General features: G+C 39.5%; 1 protein-coding gene across 3 annotated transcripts in view; it reads right to left on the reverse strand.

The window, feature by feature from the left end:
• Positions 1 to 24,191, reverse strand: part of RNF38 (ring finger protein 38) — a 123,750-nt gene that overhangs the window by 66,750 nt on the left and 32,809 nt on the right. For 2 of the 3 annotated variants that reach the window (XM_059925078.1, XM_059925077.1), the window contains exon 2: positions 3,825 to 3,895. The exons of the other annotated variant lie outside the window; for it this stretch is intronic. The gene's annotated coding sequence lies outside the window, so the exon portion shown is untranslated. The remainder of the gene's footprint in view (positions 1 to 3,824; positions 3,896 to 24,191) is intronic. 3 annotated transcript variants of the gene reach the window in all.

Raw genomic sequence — 24,191 nt, forward strand, 5'->3', positions numbered from 1 at the left:
AAGGGCCTGAAGGCTAGCAAAAGGAAGTTTTGTCCAGAAAAGACTTCTGCTCTGAGTAGCCATTCACATGCAGTTTAGAAAGAACTCTCCATTTCCCTCTCTCAAATGGCCAGCCTTCCCAGAAGTATTACCAGGCCACTATGGAAGAGTGTACCATTGAGGCTACAAATTAATTCATCTCACCTGAAGGAATAGTCTCCTTTTACCAAATTGTTCAATGTTTTATCTCATTCTCAGGACAGACCTAATCCCCCATGTCAAGCTTGTTCTCACTGTGAAGATGACTACTTAATAATCCCAAGGTGACATTAGCTGATTTAGGTTAACTTCAATATCTAAGTGAAACATAAATATGCTATCACAATCACATTTTTGTGTTATTCTTTATACTTTTAAACTGCTTCTACATAACCATCACATTTGATCAGTGCAATACAGCAATATACAATGTGAGGTTTCTTATAAAGAAGCACAGATTTCTGAGTATGAATCAGGGCAGGGGTGTCAGGTTAGAGAAGCCTGGAGTAACAAATAGTCATGAATCACAATGGAGGCCAAAAGGAGCTGGTCAAGAAAAAACTGACAGGCAAAGATTACCTGCCAAGTGACTTGGTTCACTGTGATTCTCCAGGGCCTTCTCCACTTGAAGATATTTTCTCCTGAGCATGTCAGAGTGGAGTGGGTAAAGCTACATTAGGAACAGATTTCTTCAGATGGTCAAGTACAGACTCTGAATTAGGTAGCTTGTGTTTGAATCCCAGTTTTACTAACTGGGTAACCTTGGGGAAACTACTTAATCTATGTCTCACATTCCTCACCTACAAATGGGGATAAAACAACCCCTATTTCAAAGGGTGTTTAGAAGGTAATCTTCTCCCAATACTCCTATATCCCTTACCTGATTTATTATTCTTCATAACACAAATGAACTAACAGTATCTTTATTTATGTCTTGCCATCTCCCTAACCCACTTACAGAGAGCAAGCTCCATAAGAGTAAAGATTCCTGTCTGTTTTGTTCAATACACTGTCCCCAGTGCCTAGAACAATGCTTAGCTCATAGTAGGTACTCAAATATTGATATATAATAAGTAAGTGTTTGCTACCTGGAAATTATGGGGTATGACATTGTGAATGAATATAAAATATTGCTGGAGGGCTTTGTGTGAATTGCTATGCCCAATATAAACTGAACATGAGAGTATGTAACTCACAGTAGTTAACAGTAAACCTCAGAGCTGGAAACAGCTCCTTCCGGCACTGTAAGTTACAAGCCAATGTATAGCAGCAGAGAAACTTAAGTTGGAAAACAAGCCAAACCATGGAATTTGGGGGCTTGCCACCACTTCCAAGGTTGTAGAATGGAGGTCCGACAAATGGACTGGCCCTTTTTCTCCTTGGTTCCACTCACATCACACATGAATTAGTTAAAATTCAGACAACGTTTAAGAAAAATCAACTTTTGTTCCCAAATCTGAGAAATGGACCATGCCTGAAAGCTAAGTGAGGATAATAAGCAAAGCATCAATATGTGTTTTGACGATGTGCTCAGAATAGCTAGACAATTACTTTACATGGCTTGTATCAGGGATAGAAGATGTGATCTAGCTGCAGCACTCCAGGGTGACTCCTGAACAAGTCTCTTCTCCCACTGGGGTCACAGCTTGCAAGTTTATTTTAAAAAGAGGGTTGAATTAGCTGTACTCTATAATCCCTTCAATTCTCAGAGAGAGAGAGAGAGAGAGAACACACATACCTATCCAAGTGGCATATATCAGGCAGCAGGTTTTGTTGTTGCTTTTGCAAAACCAATACCCATTTATTATAGAAAGAAAGAAGTCAGAAGCTGCTACAAACACAGAAATCTGATTCTTGTCCTATCCACCACTCTCCTCCCCAGAATGATGTCTAATGATCCTATTCAAAGCTGCAATCCGTAACATCCAACTCTTGGTGGTCTTCATCCCACTTATTCTGCTGTACGTTTCTTTAATCCATTGTGCTTATTGTAGCATACTATATAACTTATGTGTTATGTTTATTTTTATTGTCTGCCTCCCCCAGTTAGACTGCACACTCATGAAAAAACAGCAATCTTTGTTTTGTATCCTGATATATTCCCTAAGTGCCAAGAAACATAGCTGCCTATCAACAAATATTATTTGCTGACTGAATCAGTTGAATCAATTATAAATATAGTCAAGAGACCCTAATCCATTCTCTCCACTTCCCTCTGGGAAACCATCATAAATATATGAATGGTAGGCAGGAGAGGAGAGCAGTTTCTGACAGTTCTTTGATCTGCTGATGAAGTGACAAAAATCCCTAAAATTTCTCTTCCCTCCCCCCATGTATTTCAGGAAAGATCCTATCCTAAAAGCACAAAATCAGTCATACAAAGATTCAGAAACTAGGAGGAAAACCCTTTTAAAGTAGATAAAAAGTATCTGGCAGAAATGGACAGAAATCTCATCTCTAGACTCTAAACCTGGAGACAGAACAGAGAATAGTCTGGCTTCTCCACTGTAAATGAACAATGGATAGAGGCATATTATACCCAGCTGCGGAAAGAAATTTTAACCCCCAAACATCTTTACAATGATGTAACACAATTCTTTGTAATATTACTGACCGAAAGTGATTTTGCCTTTTCTATCAGTCTTATTTTCAAATGCTCGTCTAAAATCTGTGGTATACTGAATTTTAGGGAGCTAACTATATAGTTCAGAAGTCTTTTTCAGTGGCTTGTTTCTAAAAGAAGTTAAAAGTTAAACCCATGCCTCTGGATTACTATCATAATAAGAGAGAATCTGGAATACTAAAAGCATACCACTCTCTCTGTAAACAGACTGAAATCTGACTGAGCAAAGCTCACAAAGACAGAGAGATCAACACACAGAACAAAAAGGCCATTTGGAAAATCCCAATGATCAACCAACATCTTGATCGAGCTCCAACAGGATGAGGGAGGAGGATCTTGATTACAACAGCACAGAAAAACAGCACTTGGATTGGTCTGCCTGGGGAAACTACCAGGGGAGTGATACATTCCTGCATACAAGACACAGGAAGTGGGAGGGAGACCACTGGAAACTGATGATGGAAAAGACTAAATTTAAGCCCATCCAATATCAGCAGCCAGAGGTTCCAAACACCAAGCCCACATTAGTATCTACTTCAAGGGCTGGGCCATCAAGGGTGCTGATGAGTACTGGAAAGCCCCCAAAGACCAGTTTCTTTAGAGATAAAAAGAACACAAGCAAAATACCAAAAGTCTGGGCCTGATTTAAAAAATAAAAAAGGCCCAAAGCAGGCTTCTTTTGCATGAATCAGACAGGTTCCACCGTCATTCCTCAACATTTAAATTGGGCTTTGGAAACAGAGCCAAAAAAAAAAAAAAGAAGTAAGCATGAGAATAAGCCATAATACAATCAACTACAAAACAAACCAAATTGTAATGTCTGAGATATTCCAAATTGGAAACAGATACAAATTGCTGAAATAGTTATCAGCTTTGGGAGCACCTGTTCGTATATTAAGATAATCCATCCAGGCTGTGCAGGAAAAGAAGCGCAGTGACAGAGACAGGAACGGGGGTAAGGAAATGGGTTATCAGTAGTCCAGCCCACCTCCTGGGAATTATCTGCAAGTTTTCTGGAGCAGTCTAGTGAGCTGGCACACAAACCAGCAAGGCTCTCTGCATCTCAACATTGTGCCCCCCAAGTCACACTCTTCTGCCCCTACGACCAGAGTTATGCAAGTGAATCCAGTGATATAAGGGCAGCATGCATTTTCACCATTGTAGACATCAACACGGACCTCACCTTGTCACTGTCATCATGACAAATGTGGTCGTGATGGATGGACTGGCACTGAAAAGAAGCACCAACACTACCTACAAGAGAAAGGGAGGAAAAGTTAAGATGCAATAATTCCTTACATTTAAACTGCTTTACCAATTAAAAGTGCCTTTATATCCATCATCCCATCTAATCCTCAACAATACTCGGAAATAGGCAGGATAGGGATTGTTATTCGTGCAGTTTGAGCAAAACAAAACACAAACAGGCTGACTTGCACAAAGGAGCAGTCAGTGAAGTGACAGGTCTGAAACCAGAACCCCATTATTCAAACCCCTAATTCACCACTTTCTACTACACTGAGTGGTTAGTTTTCAGAGTAAGGCCACCTAAATAAGCACAACAGCCTTCAATAGGCAAACTTCTATTTAGAAAAAAGTATACTGCTTTTCAGACTACACATACTTTCTTTGAGAAAAAAATTGACCCTATAAATTTTCAGCATACAAATAACACAATCTAATACACAATCGTAAGATTATAAATATGTTTTTATTACTTTAAAAAGTACACATTTTTAATATACGCAACCATTTGTTAATTTGAAGAACTATCTCCTAATAACTGCTCTATGACAACAGTGACATTTCTAACCAATAGGAAAACAAATGACATTAAAAAAATAATCTTGGAGTAAGAAAAACCTTCTGAAAGATGATAATACTAAAACAAGAAGGCATAAATGAAAAAAAATCAGCATGCATGACTGTGGACCAAAGATGAGCAAAACCCGTTCTCCCTATGTATGAGAATTCAACCTCGGGTTAATCCCTGTTAACCTGATTAAACAGCATGCCACCTATGTTACCTGGCAACATTTCTTACGACAGAAATTACCAAATTAGTAAATTGTATCTGGACTGGAAGTACAATAGCCACTTAGTAGGAAGCCACGTTCTTGAACTTCTCTGAGTATTATGACATGTTACCTAATTAGGCATGTCCTGGCAAAAGACCCTGGAAACTATGCCCACGGAGTTCTCTGCACCACACAATGTGAATCTCATCTCTTTGAACCTAAGCTGTGAGAAGAGTACTTCAGACCTAAGCTGTGAGAAGAGCACTTCAGAAAGAATGAACTGCTGCGAGGACTCCCACTGTCTTACTGATAAGTTATAGCTTCTGTCCTATATCCTTTTGAATAAATGTTGCCAAGTGAGACCTACGGTGGTTTTACCAGTCTGAATGTGCAAATGTTTAGTTGAACCTAAGAAAACATCCCCCTGTCACTCCTGTGGACGTTACACTAACAAATAAAATTATAAAATTTACAATGCCATCAATTCAGATGTCCAATTATTCTATATGCTTGAGAAAGAATGCTGCCAACTAAACTTTGACACATTTTCTTAATAATAAAAATTTTTGTTTTACACTTATTGAAATAACTCTTTTAGACTTTAAAGGTAGATTTTTATCATATATTACTCTTATGCATTCATAAAAAGAAAATAAGAAAATAATTGGCAATAACAGAGAAAATTATTAAAAACTACAAAGGATAAAAAGTCCTAGGGGAATTCCCTGCAGGTCCAGTAGTTAGGACTCGGCGCTTTCTTTCACTGCCGGGAACCCAGGTTCAATCCCTGGTCAGTGAACTAAGATCCTACAAGCCTTGCAGCGCGGCCAAAAAAAAAAAAACAGTCCTTACTAGATAACTTTACCAGATAATTTCTTCAAATATACAGAATCAATAATCCCAGTGACAGTGACTATTCCTAACTTCTCAATATAAACTGTTGTTTCCCAACTCATTTTATATGACATTGATTATAAAATATAAAAAGGATCAAAATAAGAAAACAACCTCACTGAAACACAGGAATAAAAATACTAAATAAAGTTGTAACATACAGTATATATGTGTGTGTGTGTGTGTGTGTATATATATATATAGATATAGATATAGATATAGCATACTGACAGCATATGTAATATAGTGTGTCACTATAATCTACTCAGCCTGATTCCTTAACTAATTCAATAAAAGAAAATTTATCAACAAAGTATTAGCATAAAAAAACAATTTTAAAAAGTCTGATCACATCAAAATATCTTTCTAATTTCTATTTCTCGGAAATATTAATAAGCTTAACAAGTTTTTGCCACTGGATGACAATTCTGGGAAGGATGAGATGGGGGAAGGTACAGTTGCCAAAAAGTTACAATTATGGATAAGAATAATATAAACCATAGAGTTCCCACTGGTACTGATAACAGTTAACATCATTTCACATATTCAACAACCATAATTTGGAAGAAAGAATATATATACGACAATGTTCCCAAATACTAAAATCTCCTGGGATAGTAGAATGACAAATCTAATCACAACATAAACTATTCTGTCAAAAATTCGGTAGATGAGGGCTTCCCTGGTGGCGCAGTGGTTAAGAATCCGCCTGCCAATGCAGAGGACATGGGTTCGAGCCCTCGTCCGGGAAGATCCCACATGCCACGAAGCATCTAAGTTCATGTGCCACAACTACTAAGCCTGCGCTCTAGAGCCTGGGAGCCACAACTACTGAGCCCACGTGCCACAACTACTGAAGCCTGCGCACCTACAGCCCGTGCTCCACAACAAGACAAGCCACCGCAATGAGAAGCCCACGCACCGCAACGAAGAGTAGCCCCCGCTGGCCGCAACTAGAGAAAGCCCGCGTGCAGCAACAAAGACCCAACACAGCCAAAAATAAAAATAAAATAATTTTTTTTAAAATCTGAATTATTAAAAAAAAATTCAGTAGATGAGTTTCAAGGAGTTAGTAAAAATTATACTTTCAGTCTCCTATTAGTCTAATATCATGTAATACTAAAGTTAGACTGGTGAAAAGAACCCTAAGAACTGATGATTATAAGCATACATTTAGATACCTTTCAAAAAGGTACCAAAACAGACATTTATCTTACTCTTATGCAAAACCGCTGTATTTAACGTATCATGTTATGTGTGTTTCTCTTGGACACAGTCTAAGAAAAATGAAACTTTGTTAGAAATAGTTCACATAATACCATCTAATAACTATGAGGGAGACCACCATTTGGGACCATTGTCAAAAACTTGGACTCCATGAAGTTGGAAAGATGAAGGTTGAGATACATTATTTAGCAACTTAAAAATCTCTTCCAAAAGAGAGTATTAAAAATAAATGAATAGACATCCACATACAAAAAAAAAGAACCTAGACACTAACCATACACCTTTCACAAAAATTAACTCAAAATGGATCATAGACCTGAATGTAAAACACAAAACTATAAAACTTCTAGAAGATAACAGGAAAAAATCTAAGTGTCCTTGGCTTGACACCAAAGCATAATCCATCAAGAAAAAAATGGTAAAATGGACTTCAATAAAATTAAAAACTTCTGCTCTGTGAAAGACACTTAAGAAAATGAAAAGACAATGCCATAGGCTGCTAGAAAGTATCTGCAAAATGCGTATCTAATAAAGGACTGATACCCAAAAGTATTCAAAGAACTCTTAAAATTCAACAGTAATGGGAATTCCCTGGTGGTCCAGTGGTTAGGACTCGGTGCTTTCATAACGGGGCCCTGGTTTGATCCCTTGGGGAACTAAGATCCCACAAGCTGCGCAGCCAAAAAAAAAAAAAAAAAACCGAAAAACAAAAAACTCAACAGGAAGAAAATAGAACCCAATTTTTAAATGGGCAAGGTTTCTCTCTTTGATTTTTTCCCCTGAATATCAGAATTCACTCCTTTGCCACAAAGGGAAGGGCCCTTTGCTGGAAAACAATGCAGAAGCATCCCAGAGGCAAATGAAAGCACAAAAGCACCAGTTTCCCTCTCCAGCTGTCCCTGCCCCATAAGAAAAAGAATGTAGACAGATCACTCAAACTGAACTCCTGAAGAATAAAATACAGATTGTAAGCAACTTTGGATAGCTAGTCAGGGAAAGAAGCACACAGAGGCAAAAGAAGAAACCTTCTATACTAAAATAAAGGAGGCAATTTTTGAAAATTGAAAGAATCTAGCCAAACATACATTAAATGACAGTGTTTACCACGAGTTTTCTGATGTTTTCAAATGCATTTTATAAAGTTATTATTCCTGCTCAAGAACCTACCCTGGCACTCCACTACTCAAGGCATAAAGTCCATGTCTGAATCCTCCACTCCCCATGAGAAATGTGGCAGGATGCTTCCACGCAGACGAGGCTTGTTCCTCCACCTGGTGAGCACTCAGTGCTCTCCTCACACCAGCATGACAGTTCTCTCTCTAGGTTCTTAACCAAGACTTACATGGGAATAAAATTTTATCTTTATTTTCATTAACTTGAAACTAAATGTAAAAAATCTACTCTATTATGAATATAACAATAAACCACATTAGGACTGACAGTACCTGTGATTTTGTCTCTAATAAAAACCACATATATTTTCATATAATACAGTTGCTGGAGGTATATTGCAATATCATTTACACTTATCATTACTTTAAATTTACAATAGCTATTAGGCCCACTGCTAGAATGTGTTATTTAATACATTAAATATAATAACAAATATATTTTTATCACAAATTAGTTTTTAATATTTTGATAACTACATTCCAGTATGATTGGTTTTCTTTGTAATCTCATGTATTTTATTTTATGCAATTAAAAGTATTCTCCTGGGAAGGGGCCTATAAACTTCATCTGATTACCAAAGGAGTCCATGACACACCCAAAACAGTTACAAACCCCCAAAATGGTTAGCAGAAAGTGCTGGGACCAGAGGGAGAACCAGATCAGGAGTGTTATAAGGGAAAATAGATGTGCAACATCTTGGGAAGAGTCAGACAAGTATGTGAAATCGAGGGAAGAGAAGAGAAGTGAGGGCTCAAGTCGGGGTATGAAGCCCATAGTTTAGAACTAGGAAACACAAAGACGTCGAGGTTGAAACAGTGGCGGCAAGTGGAGAAGTTTCCGAGCAACTGCCAAGAATATCAGATAGTGTTTTAAGTCCACAGGGGTAAAGGTAGTGAGGTAAAGCAGAGACATTATTTGTCATGTTCCCGGAGACCACTATACTGCAAAATCTAATGGTCAATTCTGAACCCTCACCTTTCTTGATCTACTGGCAGCATTTGACCCAGCTGACCCTACTCTCCTTCGTGAAACCCTTTTCGTCACTTGGCCTCACAGAAGTTTCCTACATCACTGACTGCCACTCAGTCCCATTTGCTGGATTCTCATCTTCCCATTATAAAGGTTGGAATGTCCCGAGGATCAATCCTCAGACTTCTCTTTTCTATCTATATTCACTCCTTTAGTGATTCCAACTAGTCCCGTGGCTGATGACACCAAAATCTTTATTTCCAAGCTCTGACTCTCCCACCTCCCACCCCAAGGAAACCCAGATTTCTATATTCTGCTACCTATTCGAAATCACTTAGATATCTAAACAGCATCTCAAACATAACATGTCCAAAACTGAGCTCTTGATCTTCTCCTCTAAACCTGCCTCCAGTTTCAGTAAATGGCAGAACTATTCACCAGCTGCTCTGGCCAAAACCCTTGGCATCTTCCTCAACTCCTCTCTTTAATTCACATCCCACATTTGATGAGTTGGCAAATCCTGTTGGTCCCACTTCAAAAATATGCCTGAAATATAACTACTCAGCATCATCCACTGCGGCTACCCAAGCCAAAGCCTGGACTAATGCAATGGTTTCCTGACTGGTCTTAGTTCCACTCTTTCCCCATGAACTTTCCCTACCTCCTCCCCAGTCTATTTTCCACATAGTAGCACGAATGACCCTTTTCAAGGTTCAGATAGATCATGTCACTCCTCCTTCGAAAACCTTGTTCCGTCTCTCACTCAAAATAAAATCCAAAGTCCTTACTCCTTGGTCTACGAGGTCTCACATGACCTGGGTATCCTAGACCTTTCTGATCATGTCTCCTACCTCTTCTTCTTTCCTAAAAGGGAACTAAAACACAATAAACACACCTGTAGCAAATTATCATGCTATTATGTTATATCCTTAAAACACTGTCAAACAACACCATTTCTTTATATGCAGTAATAAGGCCTCTTAGTGCCAGGCCCATCTAGAACTCACACCCTCTTTGTTGACATGCAGCATGGTTTTCCAAATGTCATGTTCTCTCAAGGATAATTGGAATGTATCAATAACTGAAACTCTTCTGCACATTGCTTTGAAGAAAAAAAATGTACTGAGTTTGTGAAACATTAACATATAATCTTCTTAGATAAACATCAGCAGAAAACCATTGTTGAGATATATGCATATTCCTCGAAATCTGGGTATAAAAAATGAGGGGCATTAAACCACAAAACTGAACTGCAGAGACTTGGGCAAAGTGTGCACATCTCTTTAAAAGTGGTTAGGCTCTTGAAGTTGTCATGAAAATGTGGCATTTTGAGCACTCTTAGAATTATTCCTCAATGTGCACATGTAAGATGGGGGTTTGCATTGTAATAGTACTGGGTTAATCTAGAAGTATGAAGTGAGCCCCTCTCAAGCATTTCCTAGACTCATTTTTGGTTTTGTTTGTTTTTTTTGGCCGCACCATGCAGCTTGCAGGATCTTGGTTTCCTGACCAGGCATTGAACCCAGGCCCTTGGCAGTGAGAGCGTGGAGTCCTAACCACTGGACGCCAGGAAATTCCCAAAGATTTGAGGGTTTAAAAGTAAAGGTTTTGAGCTACAAAAGTGGACAATGGGGAGAGCAACAGCACCAACCTAAGCACCACATGCTTTCTGACACCTGTTCTACAGGACCAAAAGCAGCGGCTCCCACTGGCCAAACTTTTACCAGTTTAAGCATTAAAAACAACAACAACAACAAGAAAAGACTGTAGCTAACCAAAACACATCATATCAATGAAAATCTGGGAGTCCCTTAATAGCAACTTTTAAAAAATCATGCACTTATCCTAACTTTTAGAGTAACTGAATAGCCCTAGTTCTACATTGCAGAAGAATGCCAGCTAATAGATACAGAAGGAATTTCAGAATTAGAAAACATCATTTTGCAAGCCCCATAAAACTGTTGATTCACATTGTTGCTTTTGTTGTGGTCATCCATGTACAATGCTTGGTGTCAGTCGATTTATCTCTTGTAAAAATAAAATACAGTGTGTGTGTGTGTGAAAAATAAATAAATAAATAAATAAATTAAAAAAAAAAAAAAAAAAAAAAAAAAAAAAAAAACTGTTGATTCAGGCAAGGGTCACCAAGTACGCTAAAGTCATTAAGTGCATGGCTGATGGGGGTTTGTAAAGTGCCAAAGTAACGCTACCCACGTTATCTATAGTTGCAGGGAGAACCTAACTACACTGTAAAGAGACCTAATCCCGTCACCTTAATCCAATGGCCAATCTTATCATCATTAACAGTGGGCCAACCAGATGTGACTTCTGATGTGATACACTGTGAAATTCAGACATAAGCTCTATTTGGCATCCAAGCAAAAAATACTTTCCTTGGCTCCATCGAACTATTGGATATAATTGGCAGTTTACAGGAAATACAAGGGATAGACATCACAGGAAGCAATCAGCTCATCCAAAAGTTGGTTCTGCAGAAGTTCTCAATAAGTCGGTGTTATTATTATTATAAAAGGAAAAAGAAAAGATAGGAACTGTGCTAGATTAAAAGAAATTAAAGGAAATAGATACAATGTGCATACCAGATTGCATATTAGTTTAAATAAACTAGTTAAAAAGGATATTTGGGAGAGAATTGGAAAAATCTGAACATGGTAAAATTAGATGAGATGAAAACTTACTGAAATAAAATGTTAACTTAAAAAAAAGCGGAGCTTCCCTGGTGGTGCAGTGGTTAAGCATCCACCTGCCAATGCAGGGGACATGGGTTCGAGCCCTGGTCCAGGAAGATCCCACATGCCACGGAGCAACTAAGCCTGTGTGCCACAACTACTGAGCCTGCGAGCCACAACTACTGAGCCCGCGTGCCACAACTACTGAAGCCCGCGCACCTAGAGCCCGTGCTCCGCAACAAGAGAAGCCACCGCAAGGAGAAGCCCGTGCACCACAACGAAGAGCAGCCCCCACTTGCCGCAACTAGAGAAAGCCCGCGCACAGCAATGAAGACCCAACGCAGCCAAAAAGAAAATAAAAATAAATAAATAAATAAATTTATTTTAAAAATAAATAAATAAAATAAAATAAGATTAAAAAAAGTGGAGTAGAGAATATGAATACTATGCTTTCATGATGGTTAAATAAATACGTATATGTGTACACAGATATACAAAGGAAACGTTCAGAAGAATATACACCATGATACTAACAATGGTAATCCCTGGGTGACAGGAGGAAATTTTTTTCTTATTTTTTGCTCATCTATATTTTCTGATTTTCCATGATGCCCATTAAAAAAAGGGCCTAGCTCCAAGGCTAGCTCCCAGTATCCCTAGGAATACTAGACCAAATAGGACAAACAAACTCAAGAAAAAAGACTCAAAAAAAAAAAAAAAGCAAGAAAGAAAAGAGGGAATTCCCTGGCAGTCTAGTGGTTAGGGCTCCTAGCTTCTACTGCAGGTGGGGCACAGGTTCGATCTCCGGTGGGGGAACTAAGATGCTGCAAGCCACACAGCAAGGCCAGGAAAAAAAAAAAAAAAAAGAGGACTCCAACAGCACCCCCATGACCATGAGCAGGATTCTTGAGGTGAACTATCCATTATCTTCTCTCTCCTTTGAGACCCTGTCTACAAAATAATCTTGGTGGCAACTGTTAGGATGTTCTGCTAAGATGCAACCGTTAGCCTAAGTGTACGCAGGGATATTTTTAGCCCATTCTTTTTGTTATTAAGCTCCAGTCCAAATCTGTAATGGCTTCTGACAAAAGTACCTTGGCGAAGGCAGTTGAGACCAACCTATGAGCGCTTACCTGGCTCGTTCATGAAACCCCTCAAAGGTGATGTCTCTCTCCTCTCCATCCCATCCTCCCCCAAACACATACAGAGAACTGGGAGTAGAGACATAGATAGAATCACTCGCCTGGCCTGGCTCAAGGACAGCATTGGGCAGGTAAGGACTGAACCTCATGCCTCAGTGATCTACCCAGGGCTTTTTATACACCAGTTAAGTACACGAGATGATGATCAAGGCTTGGAACAACTATTGTCCACACATACCAAGGAGGTCAAGTGATTAACTGGGGTCACAACTGGGCCAAGATGGAAATCATGTCTCAGACAGACTCTCCTTGATAATCCAAAGACTAGCAAGGGAGAATTCAATTATGCATTGTGGCAGATGGATTTATAAGTTCCAGCAAGGAGACAGTAAAATTCAGATAAAAGATGCTAGGTCTTACACTGCTTTTAGATTCTTTAGGACACTGGTACAGGCCCTTGCACATAGTGGGTATTCTATAAATTTAATTAATTATTCTGAAATCTGGTCCCATTTTCTGAGGTACTAACAACACTTCCAAATCAGTCTTTTGAAAACTTAATTAGCCTACCAGCCACCACAATCCAAATAATTGGCATAGATACTAAAAACCACCTGAACTCAATCAATAATATAAAAAAAACTAAACAGCTACTTTTTTGTTCATTCTACAATAAGAGAGACAGGTAGACTTTTTAAAAATCCAGCCCCAGGAACTTGCATGTACTTTATAAGTAACTGTCACTGTAATTACTGTCCAAAAGAGACTCTCAGCACTTAAGTCTAATTTTTTGGTTCTGCTCCCACATACTGTTTTTTCAGGGCCCTTTTCCTTTCACTCTAGCAGAAAGAATTTTTTTTAAGTGCCTGATTTTGTAGCAGGACACGAAAACATATTGAGCCTTATCCAATACTTGGCCTGGGGGCTGCTACACTCTGGAACATGATCTCTCTGGGTTTTAATCACATCCCTTGCAGCAGCCTTCACAACTGCTACCGGGATACCAGAGTATATGGCACGGCTTTGAAGAAAAGTGCCAGGAAGGTTCCGAGTTTTAACAACCAACAATTTCCATATATCTGCTCCAAAGATTTAAGTATCAACCAATTGTTAAAACCCAACTTTATTTACACATCTATCCTCAATGCTTCAAGCTTTCTCCAAATGAACTTACAAAACAGGCTGCACTATTTTTAGAAATCTCACTTAAAACTTACTAGACAAACTCTATTAGCTAATAATACACTTTAAGACATTATTAGGGACTTCCCTGGTGGTGCAGTGATTAAGAATCTGCCTGCCAACGCAGGGGACATGGGTTCGACCCCTGGTACGGGAAGATCCCACATGTCATGGAGCAACTAAGCCCGTGCACCACAACTACTGAGCCTGTGCTCTAGAGCCCGCGAGCCACAACTACTGAAGCCTGCGCACCTAGAGCCTGTGCTCCGCAACAAGAGAAGCTACTGCAATGAGAAGCCCGCGCATCACAACGAAGAGTAGCCCCCGCTCGCTGCAACTAGAGAAAGCCCGCATGCAGCAACGAACACCCAACGCAGCCAAAAGAAATAAAAGGCATTATTAACGTAAGGTAAATGTTGATAAATAACATGCGAGGAAAAAGCCAGTCTTACTCTGTAAGTGACGATCAGTTGCTTATTGATTTTTACAATAAGTAATGATACTTCTAGCTACCTAGAGCAGAAAATTCAATTTCAGAGTCTCAGGATGTTTTGTTTTAAACAATTTTGTTGAGATACAATTCACATACCATTCAATTCATCCATTTAAAGTGTAAAGTTAAAAGTTTTTTTTTGGAATATTCACAAAGTTATGCAACCATCACAATCAATTTTAGAACATTTTCATTACCCTAAAAAAGAAACCCAAGGCCATTACCTCCTTTTCCCCTTCCATGAGCCCCTGACAATCACTAATCTAACTTGTGTATATGCCTATTCTGGACATTTCATATAAATGAAATCATAAAATGTGGTCTTTGTAACTGACTTCTTTCACCTAGCTTAATGTTTGCTTGCAAGGTTCATCCATGTTATAGCATGTTATCAATTCATTTCCTTTTTATGACTAAATATTCCAGTGTATGGATAACCATTCATCAACTGATGGACCTTTGGGTTGTTTCCACTCCAGAACTATTGTGAATAGTGCTGTTATGACATTCATTTTTGGGTCGATGTTTGTTTTCATTTCTCTTGTGTGGAACTGTTCGGTCATATGTACCTCTACTCAACCTTTTAAGGAACTGTTTTCCGAAGTGGCTGTATCATTTAACAATTCTACCAGCAATATATAAGGATTCCTGGCTTCCCTGGTGGCGCAGTGGTTAAGAATCAGCCTGCCAATGCAGGGGACACGGGTTCGAGCCCTGGTCCGGGAAGATCCCACATGCTGCGGAGCAACTAAGCCCGTGCGCCACAACTACTGAGCCTGCGCTCTAGAGCCCGCGAGCCACAGCTACAGAAGCCCGCACGCCTAGAGCCCGTGCTCCGCAACAAGAGAAGCCACTGCGATGAGAAACCTGCGCAGAGCAACGAAGAGTAGACCCCACTCTCCGCAAGTAGAGAAAACCTGTGAGCAGCAACAAAGACCCAATGCAGCCAAAAATAAATAAATAAAATAAATTTTATATAAGGATTCCTCTAGTTGTTTCTTGAATAGAATGAACCTTGGAGTCAGACCTAGATATAGTTCAGTCATTTACTGAATATGTGATCTAAGGCATGTCATTTAACGTTATCACATGCCTTCCTCATCTCTAAAGTGGGAAGAGTAATATCTACTTATACCTACTTCACAGAGTTGTTCTGAGGACTATTATTAAGAGTAAATACATAAAAATGCTCACAGCACAGTGCCTGGCACATAGTAATTCAAGAAATGGTGTTATAACTAACACTTCTATTCAAACCAAGGCTGCTGATTTTCCTGTGAGACACTGCCTAACTCCTTAATTTTTTGCTAGAACTCTTTCATTGCACTCATCATACTGTAATTTTTTGGTTACATGTCTGTCTCTCCAACCAGACCATAAGATCCTTAATTTATCTTTTCAATTCTGGCAGGTAGCACGTTTCCTGGCTCATGGCAGGCACTAGGTAAATGCAGAAACAAAGGAAGGCAGAAAGGAAATAAAAGAGAGAAAGGCGGGGGTGGGGTAGGGAGGAGAGGGGAACAGAAAGCAAAGGAAGCCTTCCTGATTCGTCCCTTCCCTTCCCTGGTCTGCACTTTAATCAGTCTCTCTACCCTCCCACCCCCAGTGAGATTTAATTATGCCTTCCTCCGTTCTCCCACACAAGCTGCTTAGGCCTCATAATATGTTTTGTATATAATAGTTAAACACATAGAAATTCGATTTCCCCTTCTGGACTATATTTTCTTTGGAGTCAGACACTGAGCCTTATTCATCTTTATAACCTCTACAGAGCCTAATGCCAAGTTTTGTTCATAGAAAGCCCTACTAAAAAAGTTTACTGAATACACAAAGACTTCCTGCAACTGATTAGCTCTGATTTTATGCCTAACAAAGGATCAACCAAGTGAGGCAAGGAGTATGCTTCAGCTGGATAGATGCAACAAGACACAAGCTGAGGGAAGTACCCTTACTACTCGCCCTCAAGGCTATAATTCTTGAATTGTCCATTTTAAAGAGAGCCCTGCGCATTTGCTGAGTACCTACTCTATACCAGACACCTATGTACAAGACACAGCAAAAAGCAAGCAAGACCCCTTGCTCTATGTAGTTTACAGCTCAGTGGAGAGCATTTGCCTTCTATCCTGAAGGTTCTAATCTCATTTATACTCCAGAAATTTCATCTCTGCAATTGCTTCATTCATTAAGTATTTATCAAACCCCCACTGTGTCAAGTCTATCCTAGGGACATGGGATAAATAAGACAAGGTCTCTGCCCTTCATTTACCTTATATTTAAACCAATTCTATAAAGACGCATTTCCCAGTCAACTCTGTGAAATGCCATCATGTAAAAGTAACACATGCACATAAGCTTAAAAAATAAAAAAAGAATGAAGTGGTTTATGATGAAAAAAGAACTCTTCTACTGCCCACCCCCCCCACCTGGTCTCCCTTCCCAGAGGCAAGTATCGTCAAATCTTCTAGGCATTTCCTCCAGTACTGACCTCAATTTTCCTACATAATATGCATATATGACTACTGTTTGGCTATCAAATTTTTTGAGTTATTTATTGAATTTCTGTCATGCCACTATCAGACGACTAAACTCTTCCATCACTCCTGTTTCACTTCCTATCTCATCCAGTCCTCCAACATAATGATGTCATATTTTGTGTTTGTATCAAAATGATAGTCATCGAAATTTCAGAAACAGATAAGCCCTCCTAAGGAGAGCAGAGTTTTCTAGGCAACAAATATAATCTAGTTCTTTGCAATTCTGTGTTTTCTTATCTAGCAGGACTTACAGATTTTTATTTCTTAAAAAATGTAAACTGTTTCAGAAACAGACTAACAGATATAGAGAACAGACTTGTGGTTGCCAAGGGGGAAGGGAGAGGGATGGACTGGGAGTTTGGGGTTAGTAGATGCAAACTATTACATTTAGAATGGATAAACAACAAGGTCCTACTGTATAGCACAGGGAACTATATCCAATCTCCTGGAGTAAACCATAATGGAAAAGAATATAAAAAAAGAATGTATATATGTGTATAACTGAGTCACTTTGTGTACAGCAGAAGTTAGCCCAACACTGTAAATCAACTATACTTCAATTAAAAAAAAAATTCTGACTTGCCTCAAAAAAAAAAAAAATCACCAGTTTCAAAATCACAAAACAGGGGGCTTCCCTGGTGGCACAGTGGTTGAGAGTCTGCCTACCAATGCAGAGGACACGGGTTCGAGCCCTGGTCTGGGAAGATCCCACATGCCGCGGAGCAACTGGGCCCGTGGGCCATAATTACTGAGCCTGCGCGTCTGGAGCCTGTGCTCCCAACAAGAGAGGCCGTGATAGTGAGAGGCCCACACACCGCGATGAAGAGTGGCTCCCGCTCTCTGCAACTAGAGAAAGCCCTCGCACAGAAACGAAGACCCAACACAACCATAAATAAATAAATTTAAAAAAAAAAAAAGCAAAACCTTTCAAAAAAAAAAAAGATCTTGGTTGCTTTAAAAAAAAAAATCGCAAAACAATTCATTTAAATATTAAACTTCCCACATAATGCTGTCAGCTCCTAATGCTAATAAAGATAGCCTTTTGCGGGTATATTCATAATTGTGTAATAACGTTTTATAGATGAATCTTCCACTAAAATTAGGCTTTTATCACTCCTAAGTGGTAGCAGGGTGTTCTGTTTTGTTTTTATGAGGAAGGCACCAAAATGTGAAGAGTGAGTAGAAAACTAAAAAATTGGGGAAAGTTCATTGTAAAGTATCCAGGGATGCACTAAATGATCTCCATGGGAAAGCTGACATTAAACTCATGATTCAAACGAAAAGAGAGCCCAATTCAGTTTGGATAGAGCTAAACCACTCAGCTCCTTTTCTGAAAGATGACTGCCCATTATTAAAATAGTAATGATAAACTTAAATAGCATATTCTGAATTATCATCTTAGATTCATTTATATCCATTTTTTCCTTCTGTCATGTGTGGAAGATATTCTAATTTACAGAAGCATAGTCAATAGCAGGAAACAGACACAATAAGATTAGCACTAAAGAATGGGAACATAAAAATAAATAATATAAAAATGAATTATCATCCATCTTTTAGCCTTGCCATGGCAACCTGGGTCACTAATCTTTGAAGTTTGTTTCTTGACCTGCTAGATCTGAAAGAAAGCAGTTTCTACCACCAGCAAAAAGTCAGGCCCTTCCTTTTTCCCTTTTGGTTGCCCCTACACAGCTAAACATTGAGGAAGCAAATAGGACAGGAGTGGCTACTTAGAAGTCCACTCAGGCTGCAGTGGCACATGGCCAGCCCTTCCCTCCCTCTCCTGGCATTTCAGCTGATCAGGACAAGAAAAGTGAGAGGATTCATGCATCAATCTTACTATCGAAGATGCCACTTCTCACCCAGCATCAGATGGGTCATATGTATACTATCTGCTTTTTTTCTCAACAAATCTTACAATTAAAGTATCTTCTTATATCAATTCTTGGTTATCTATGATGATGTTAGCGAGACCAAATACAAATGCCAGTATGTAAAATCAACTCAGAGGAAAATCTACCTAAGCTTGGTCAGTTACTGTTGTACCTTGCCTAAAATTATTCACACATCCTTAACTGTAAAATATTTATCCTCCATCTGGGTAACCAATCCTTTCCACCTGAATTCAAACCTTTCTAAGGGCAACACTCTAAAAACCAGTGTTGTTCACTTATCACCTGATGAGTGATAAGCCAATTAATGCTACTCGCTGTCAGACTGAGCTTGGTGCTGGAAGGAGGGTAAAGGCAGCAAAAATATGGTCCCCATCTTCAGGCAGCTTTCAACCTAGGAAAGGAAACAAGGCCTAAATATCAGAGGTTGACCCTAAAATAGCTTGTCAAGAAGTTTTACTTCGGACTGTAAGTGAATGGTTTTTAACAGATTCTCACAGTCTCACTACTCTAAAATCAAGTATTCAAGATTCCTCCCCCCACACTTCATCCCAATCCCCTTACAAGCAGGAAGAGCTTCAGGACATTCAGTACAGTACAGAGAAAAGCTTTCACTGAGCTGAGCAAAAGGCCTCGAGGTAGGAAAGCACGCTCATTCTCAGATACATTTACTTCCACAAAGCCAAAGAGGTAGGGGGTGGGGGAAGTGTCAACGCCATTCCTAACTAGAAGGAGAAAAGTTCCCTCTACCCAGCTAGCTAGGTAAGAGGCCTGACATCTTCCCCTGCTTGGGTAGAGATGCCCTCTCTCTTGCTCTCACTACCTTAGAGTGCCATGGCCTGGGGGAGGGCAAAGCAATACACAAGGTAAAAAGTTTTACAATGCAGACCTCAGAAGCTTAAGAATTATTATTAGGTGCATGTATCTTTTTGAATTATAGTTTTTGTCTGGATATATTCCCAGGAGTGGGACTGCTGGATCATATGGTAATTCTATTTTTAGTTTTCTGAGGAACCTCCATACTGTTTTCCACAGTGGCTGCACCAACTTAACATTCCCACCGACAGTGTAGGGTTTCCCTTTTCTCCACACCCTCTCCAGCATTTGTTATTCAAAGACTTTTTAATGATGGCCATTCTGACTGGTGTGAAGTGGTACCTCATTGTAGTTTTGATTTGCATTTCTCTAATAATTAGAGATGTTGGGGCTTCCTTAGTGGCGCAGTGGTTAAGAATCGCCTGCCAATGCAGGGGACACAGGTTTGAGCCCTGGTCCGGGAAGATCCCACATGCTGCGGAGCAACTAAGCCCGTGCGCCACAACTACTGAGCCTGAGCTCTAGAGCCCATGAGCCACAACTACTGAGCCCACGAGCCACAACTACTGAAGCCCGTGCACCTAGAGCCCATGCTCCGCAACAAGAGAAGCTACCTCAATGAGAAGCCTGTGCACCACAACGAACAGTAGCCCCCGCCTGCTGTAACTAGAGAAAGCCTGCACACAGCAATGAAGACCCAACACAGCCAAAAATAAATAAATAAATAAATTTATTAAAAAAAAAAAAATTAGCGATGTTGAGCATCTTTTCATGTGCCTATTGGCCATCTGTACTTCTTCTTTGGAGAAATGTCTATTTAGGTCTTCTGCCCATCCCTATGTTCATAGCAGCACTATTCACAATAGCCAAGACATGGAAACAACCTAAATGTCCATCGACAGATGAATGGATAAAGAAGATGTGGTACATATATACAATGGAATACTACTTGGCCATAAAAAAGAACGAAATATGGGGGCTTCCCTAGTGGCGCAGTGGTTGAGAATCTGCCTGCCAATGCCGGGGACATGGGTTCGAGCCCTGGTCTGGGAAGATCCCACATGCCGCAGAGCGGCTGGGCCCGTGAGCCACAACTACTGAGCCTGCGCGTCTGGAGCCTGTGCTCCGCAATGGGAGAGGCCGCGGCAGTGAGAGGCCTGCGCACCGCGATGAAGAGTGGCCCCCGCTCGCCAGAACTGGAGAAAGCCCTCACACAGAAACGAAGACCCAACACAGCCAAAAATAAATAAATTAATTAATTAAAAAAAAAAAAAAGAACGAAATAATGCCGTTTGCAGCAACATGGATGCAACTAGAGATTATCATACTAAGTGAAGTAAGTCAGAAAGAGAATGACAAATACCATATGATATCATTTATATGTGGAATCTAAACTATGACACAGGGACTTCCCTGGCATTCCAGTGGCTAAGATTCCGTACTTCCAATGCAGGGGGTGCAGGTTTGATCACTGGTCGGGGAACTAAGATCCCACATGCCGTGCAGTGCGGATAAAAAATTTAAAAAAAGTAAATAAACTATGACACAAATGAACCTATCTATGAAACAGAAACAGAATCACAGACATAGAGAACAGACTGGTGGTTGCCAAGGAGGACGGGGTTGGGGAGGGCTAGAGTGGGAGGTTGGGGTTAGCAGCTGTGAGCTTTTATGTATAGGATGGATAAACAACAAGGTCCTACTGTATAGCACCGAGAACTATATTCAACATCCTATGATAAACCATAATGGAAGATAACTTTTTACAAAAAGAATGTATATATAACTGAATCACTTTGCTGTACAGCAGTAATTAACACATTGTAAATCAGGTATACTTCAATTAAAAAAAAGAATTATTAATTAGACATTTCTCTCAGCCTTGAATACTACTACATAGTATACTGCTACTCTCTAACCCACAAACTAGAATAGGAGATAGAATGAGCCACAGGGGCCACTTCATATTGCCGTATTTCAAATCTACTCAGAATAGAGCTATGCATGAAAAGCAACAACAGAGAGGAAAACTACAGAACTACAAATAAACAAGAAGTGAATTTTAAATTAGAACATGAAAATTATATTCAAGCTAATTCTAACAACATCACTGGCAGAAAAACAATTTCTTTTACTTGCTAATACTATATTTAGACTTAGAAATGAGAAGTGGAAAAGGAGCAAGGTTTTGTGATGACACAGGCTTGGGTTTTAACCCTTGTTCTTTCATTCATGGGCTGTGAGACCTTCGGCAAGTGAGCTTCAATTTTTTTCCTTACCTGGGAAGGGGTGTTAACACCTATGACACAGATTGTTGCAAAGTTTATACGACGTATGTAAAAAATTTAGCACTGTGTCTGGCACAAAGGGGGTTAATAAGTGGTTATTCTTATAATATATCAAAGAAAAAGTTAAAGTACCAACCTCCTTTTCCAGACCTCCAGAAATTGTCTGGCATAGTCTGTAACTAGGAAAATCTTACCAGTATCCATCAATATGAAAGTGGTTAAGTAAATCATTGCTATTCCTTCCTATGATCTACTTATTATACAGCACTCCTAAAAGTTACTGACACAGAAAGGCCACCAAGATATATTGTTAAGTATATATATATTGAAAAAAAGCAAGCTGCATAACAATAAATACAATAAGGTCCAATTTATCTGGGAATATATACAAACTGTTACAATAATTATCCTTGAAAAGGATAATGGGACTGGGGGTATTTACATATTTTATATTGTTTGCATCTTCAATTACAAGCACTACTTGCATAATTGAAAACTAATAACAAAAGAGAAAAAGGTATTACCTGTATAATTAAAATGAAAATTACTTGTACAAAGCACTTATATAACCCCAGACACTGATTTAACCTCTCTATCCAAAACATGTTTTTCCTAAAGTAGCTCATGGTCTGACACCCCATGAACACCCCACGAGCAGACTTATTTTTGGCTCCATCTGCTAGCCAATCTAACACAGCCAAGGCAAAGCTGGGCATGGCTCCTTTAATCACGATAGTGGCTAGGAAGTGGGGGAATGGGGTGCTGGTGTGGGTAGAGGAGAAAGTGGTAGAAGAAATGATGAGAAAGAAAAAAAGAGCACCCTTCTCTATTTCATACCGTACTCTTGGGGTAACAAAATGGTCTCTGCCCACACTGGTATGCACCTATTGCGGCCTCAGCCATCCATATGACACATAGCCAAACTCTCCATGAATGTCAGCTGCTAAGTAAAGACGTAATTCATGTAATTTCATTTAGCAGGCTTTCTACCTGTTCAGGGTTACTCTGCCAAATCTTTCTTAACGTTGAATCGTATCACCTTGGATGGATGCCAAAACTATTTTTCTCATCTCATTTTATTTTGCCAGACACTACAAACAGTCCAACATACATTCATAGAAACATCCCTCAGTATAAAACTTGTACACCTCCTTCAAAAAGGCTTGCTTTGGGAAGTTAATTCTAACGCTAAAAGACGACTCCAAGTCCATCTAAATCAGCCTTCTATTCAAAGAAATCACAGCTACTTAAGGAATGACTACCTTCAAGAAAGATTATTTCCTAATATATGAAATCATTTGTGCTTCCAAAATGATTTACAGTGCACATTAGGTGGTACTAATAGCTGTTACCACTGAGTGTTAGCCTGCTCTTAGACACTAATGATGATATACTCTTGTATGTATTATACTTTATTGAAACATCAATTCATAAAACTCTTTCCTAACATATAACTTTAACATTACCATTCCTCTGCATGGGAACTGTCAATTGTTTTCTGCTACTTATAAGATTGAAAAGTCAAATTTCTCAATCAGGCATTCAAAGTCCTATACAATCTGCCCTGGTCAATCTTCCTGGTCTCATCACTACCAACGTCTTACCAAAGCCTTTTGCTCAAGCCGGCTTGAACTTGAGTTCAAGTTCCTGTTCTTTGAACTCATCTTAATCTGCCTGAATTTCTCAAGTCAACACATTTTAAAAATCCTACCTGAATTCTGCCATCTCTCAATACTCACCTCAAACCTCAGAAAAGCTAGAATCATGTTCCCTATGAACATTTTAGCAATGATTACCACTGGGGTTTAGGGGATCATTAAATAAAATCCCTTCCTCCCAGCTACCTACCTACCTACCTACCTACCCACTTCTGGAATAATTGAGAAACAAGACAGAAAAGTCAAATAGATGGAGATCAAACTGTCAGCTTTATTATAGGTAAAGCTCATATTTTTAAATGTAACTTAAAGGCACAGCAACAATGTCTTCCTAAAACTTCACCCAAGAACTGAGCTAATTCACTGGCCCAATCACAGTCACAGTCGGAAAACCACAGGTTTCCCCACACAGAGGTCAGTTTCTGGAAAACATAGAGGAACAGGCTACTGGTACCTTGCTCCCCAGGAAAGGAGAGAGGAGAGGGACTGAGAGCTAGGCCCTGACTAGTTCCTTGCCCAAATTATCCAATAAGATCAGCCACTCCTCCCTGGACAAAGATGGGCCAAGGGAATT

The sequence above is a fragment of the Balaenoptera ricei genome, chromosome 6, assembly GCF_028023285.1.
Source record: "Balaenoptera ricei isolate mBalRic1 chromosome 6, mBalRic1.hap2, whole genome shotgun sequence".
NCBI lineage: Eukaryota > Metazoa > Chordata > Mammalia > Artiodactyla > Balaenopteridae > Balaenoptera > Balaenoptera ricei.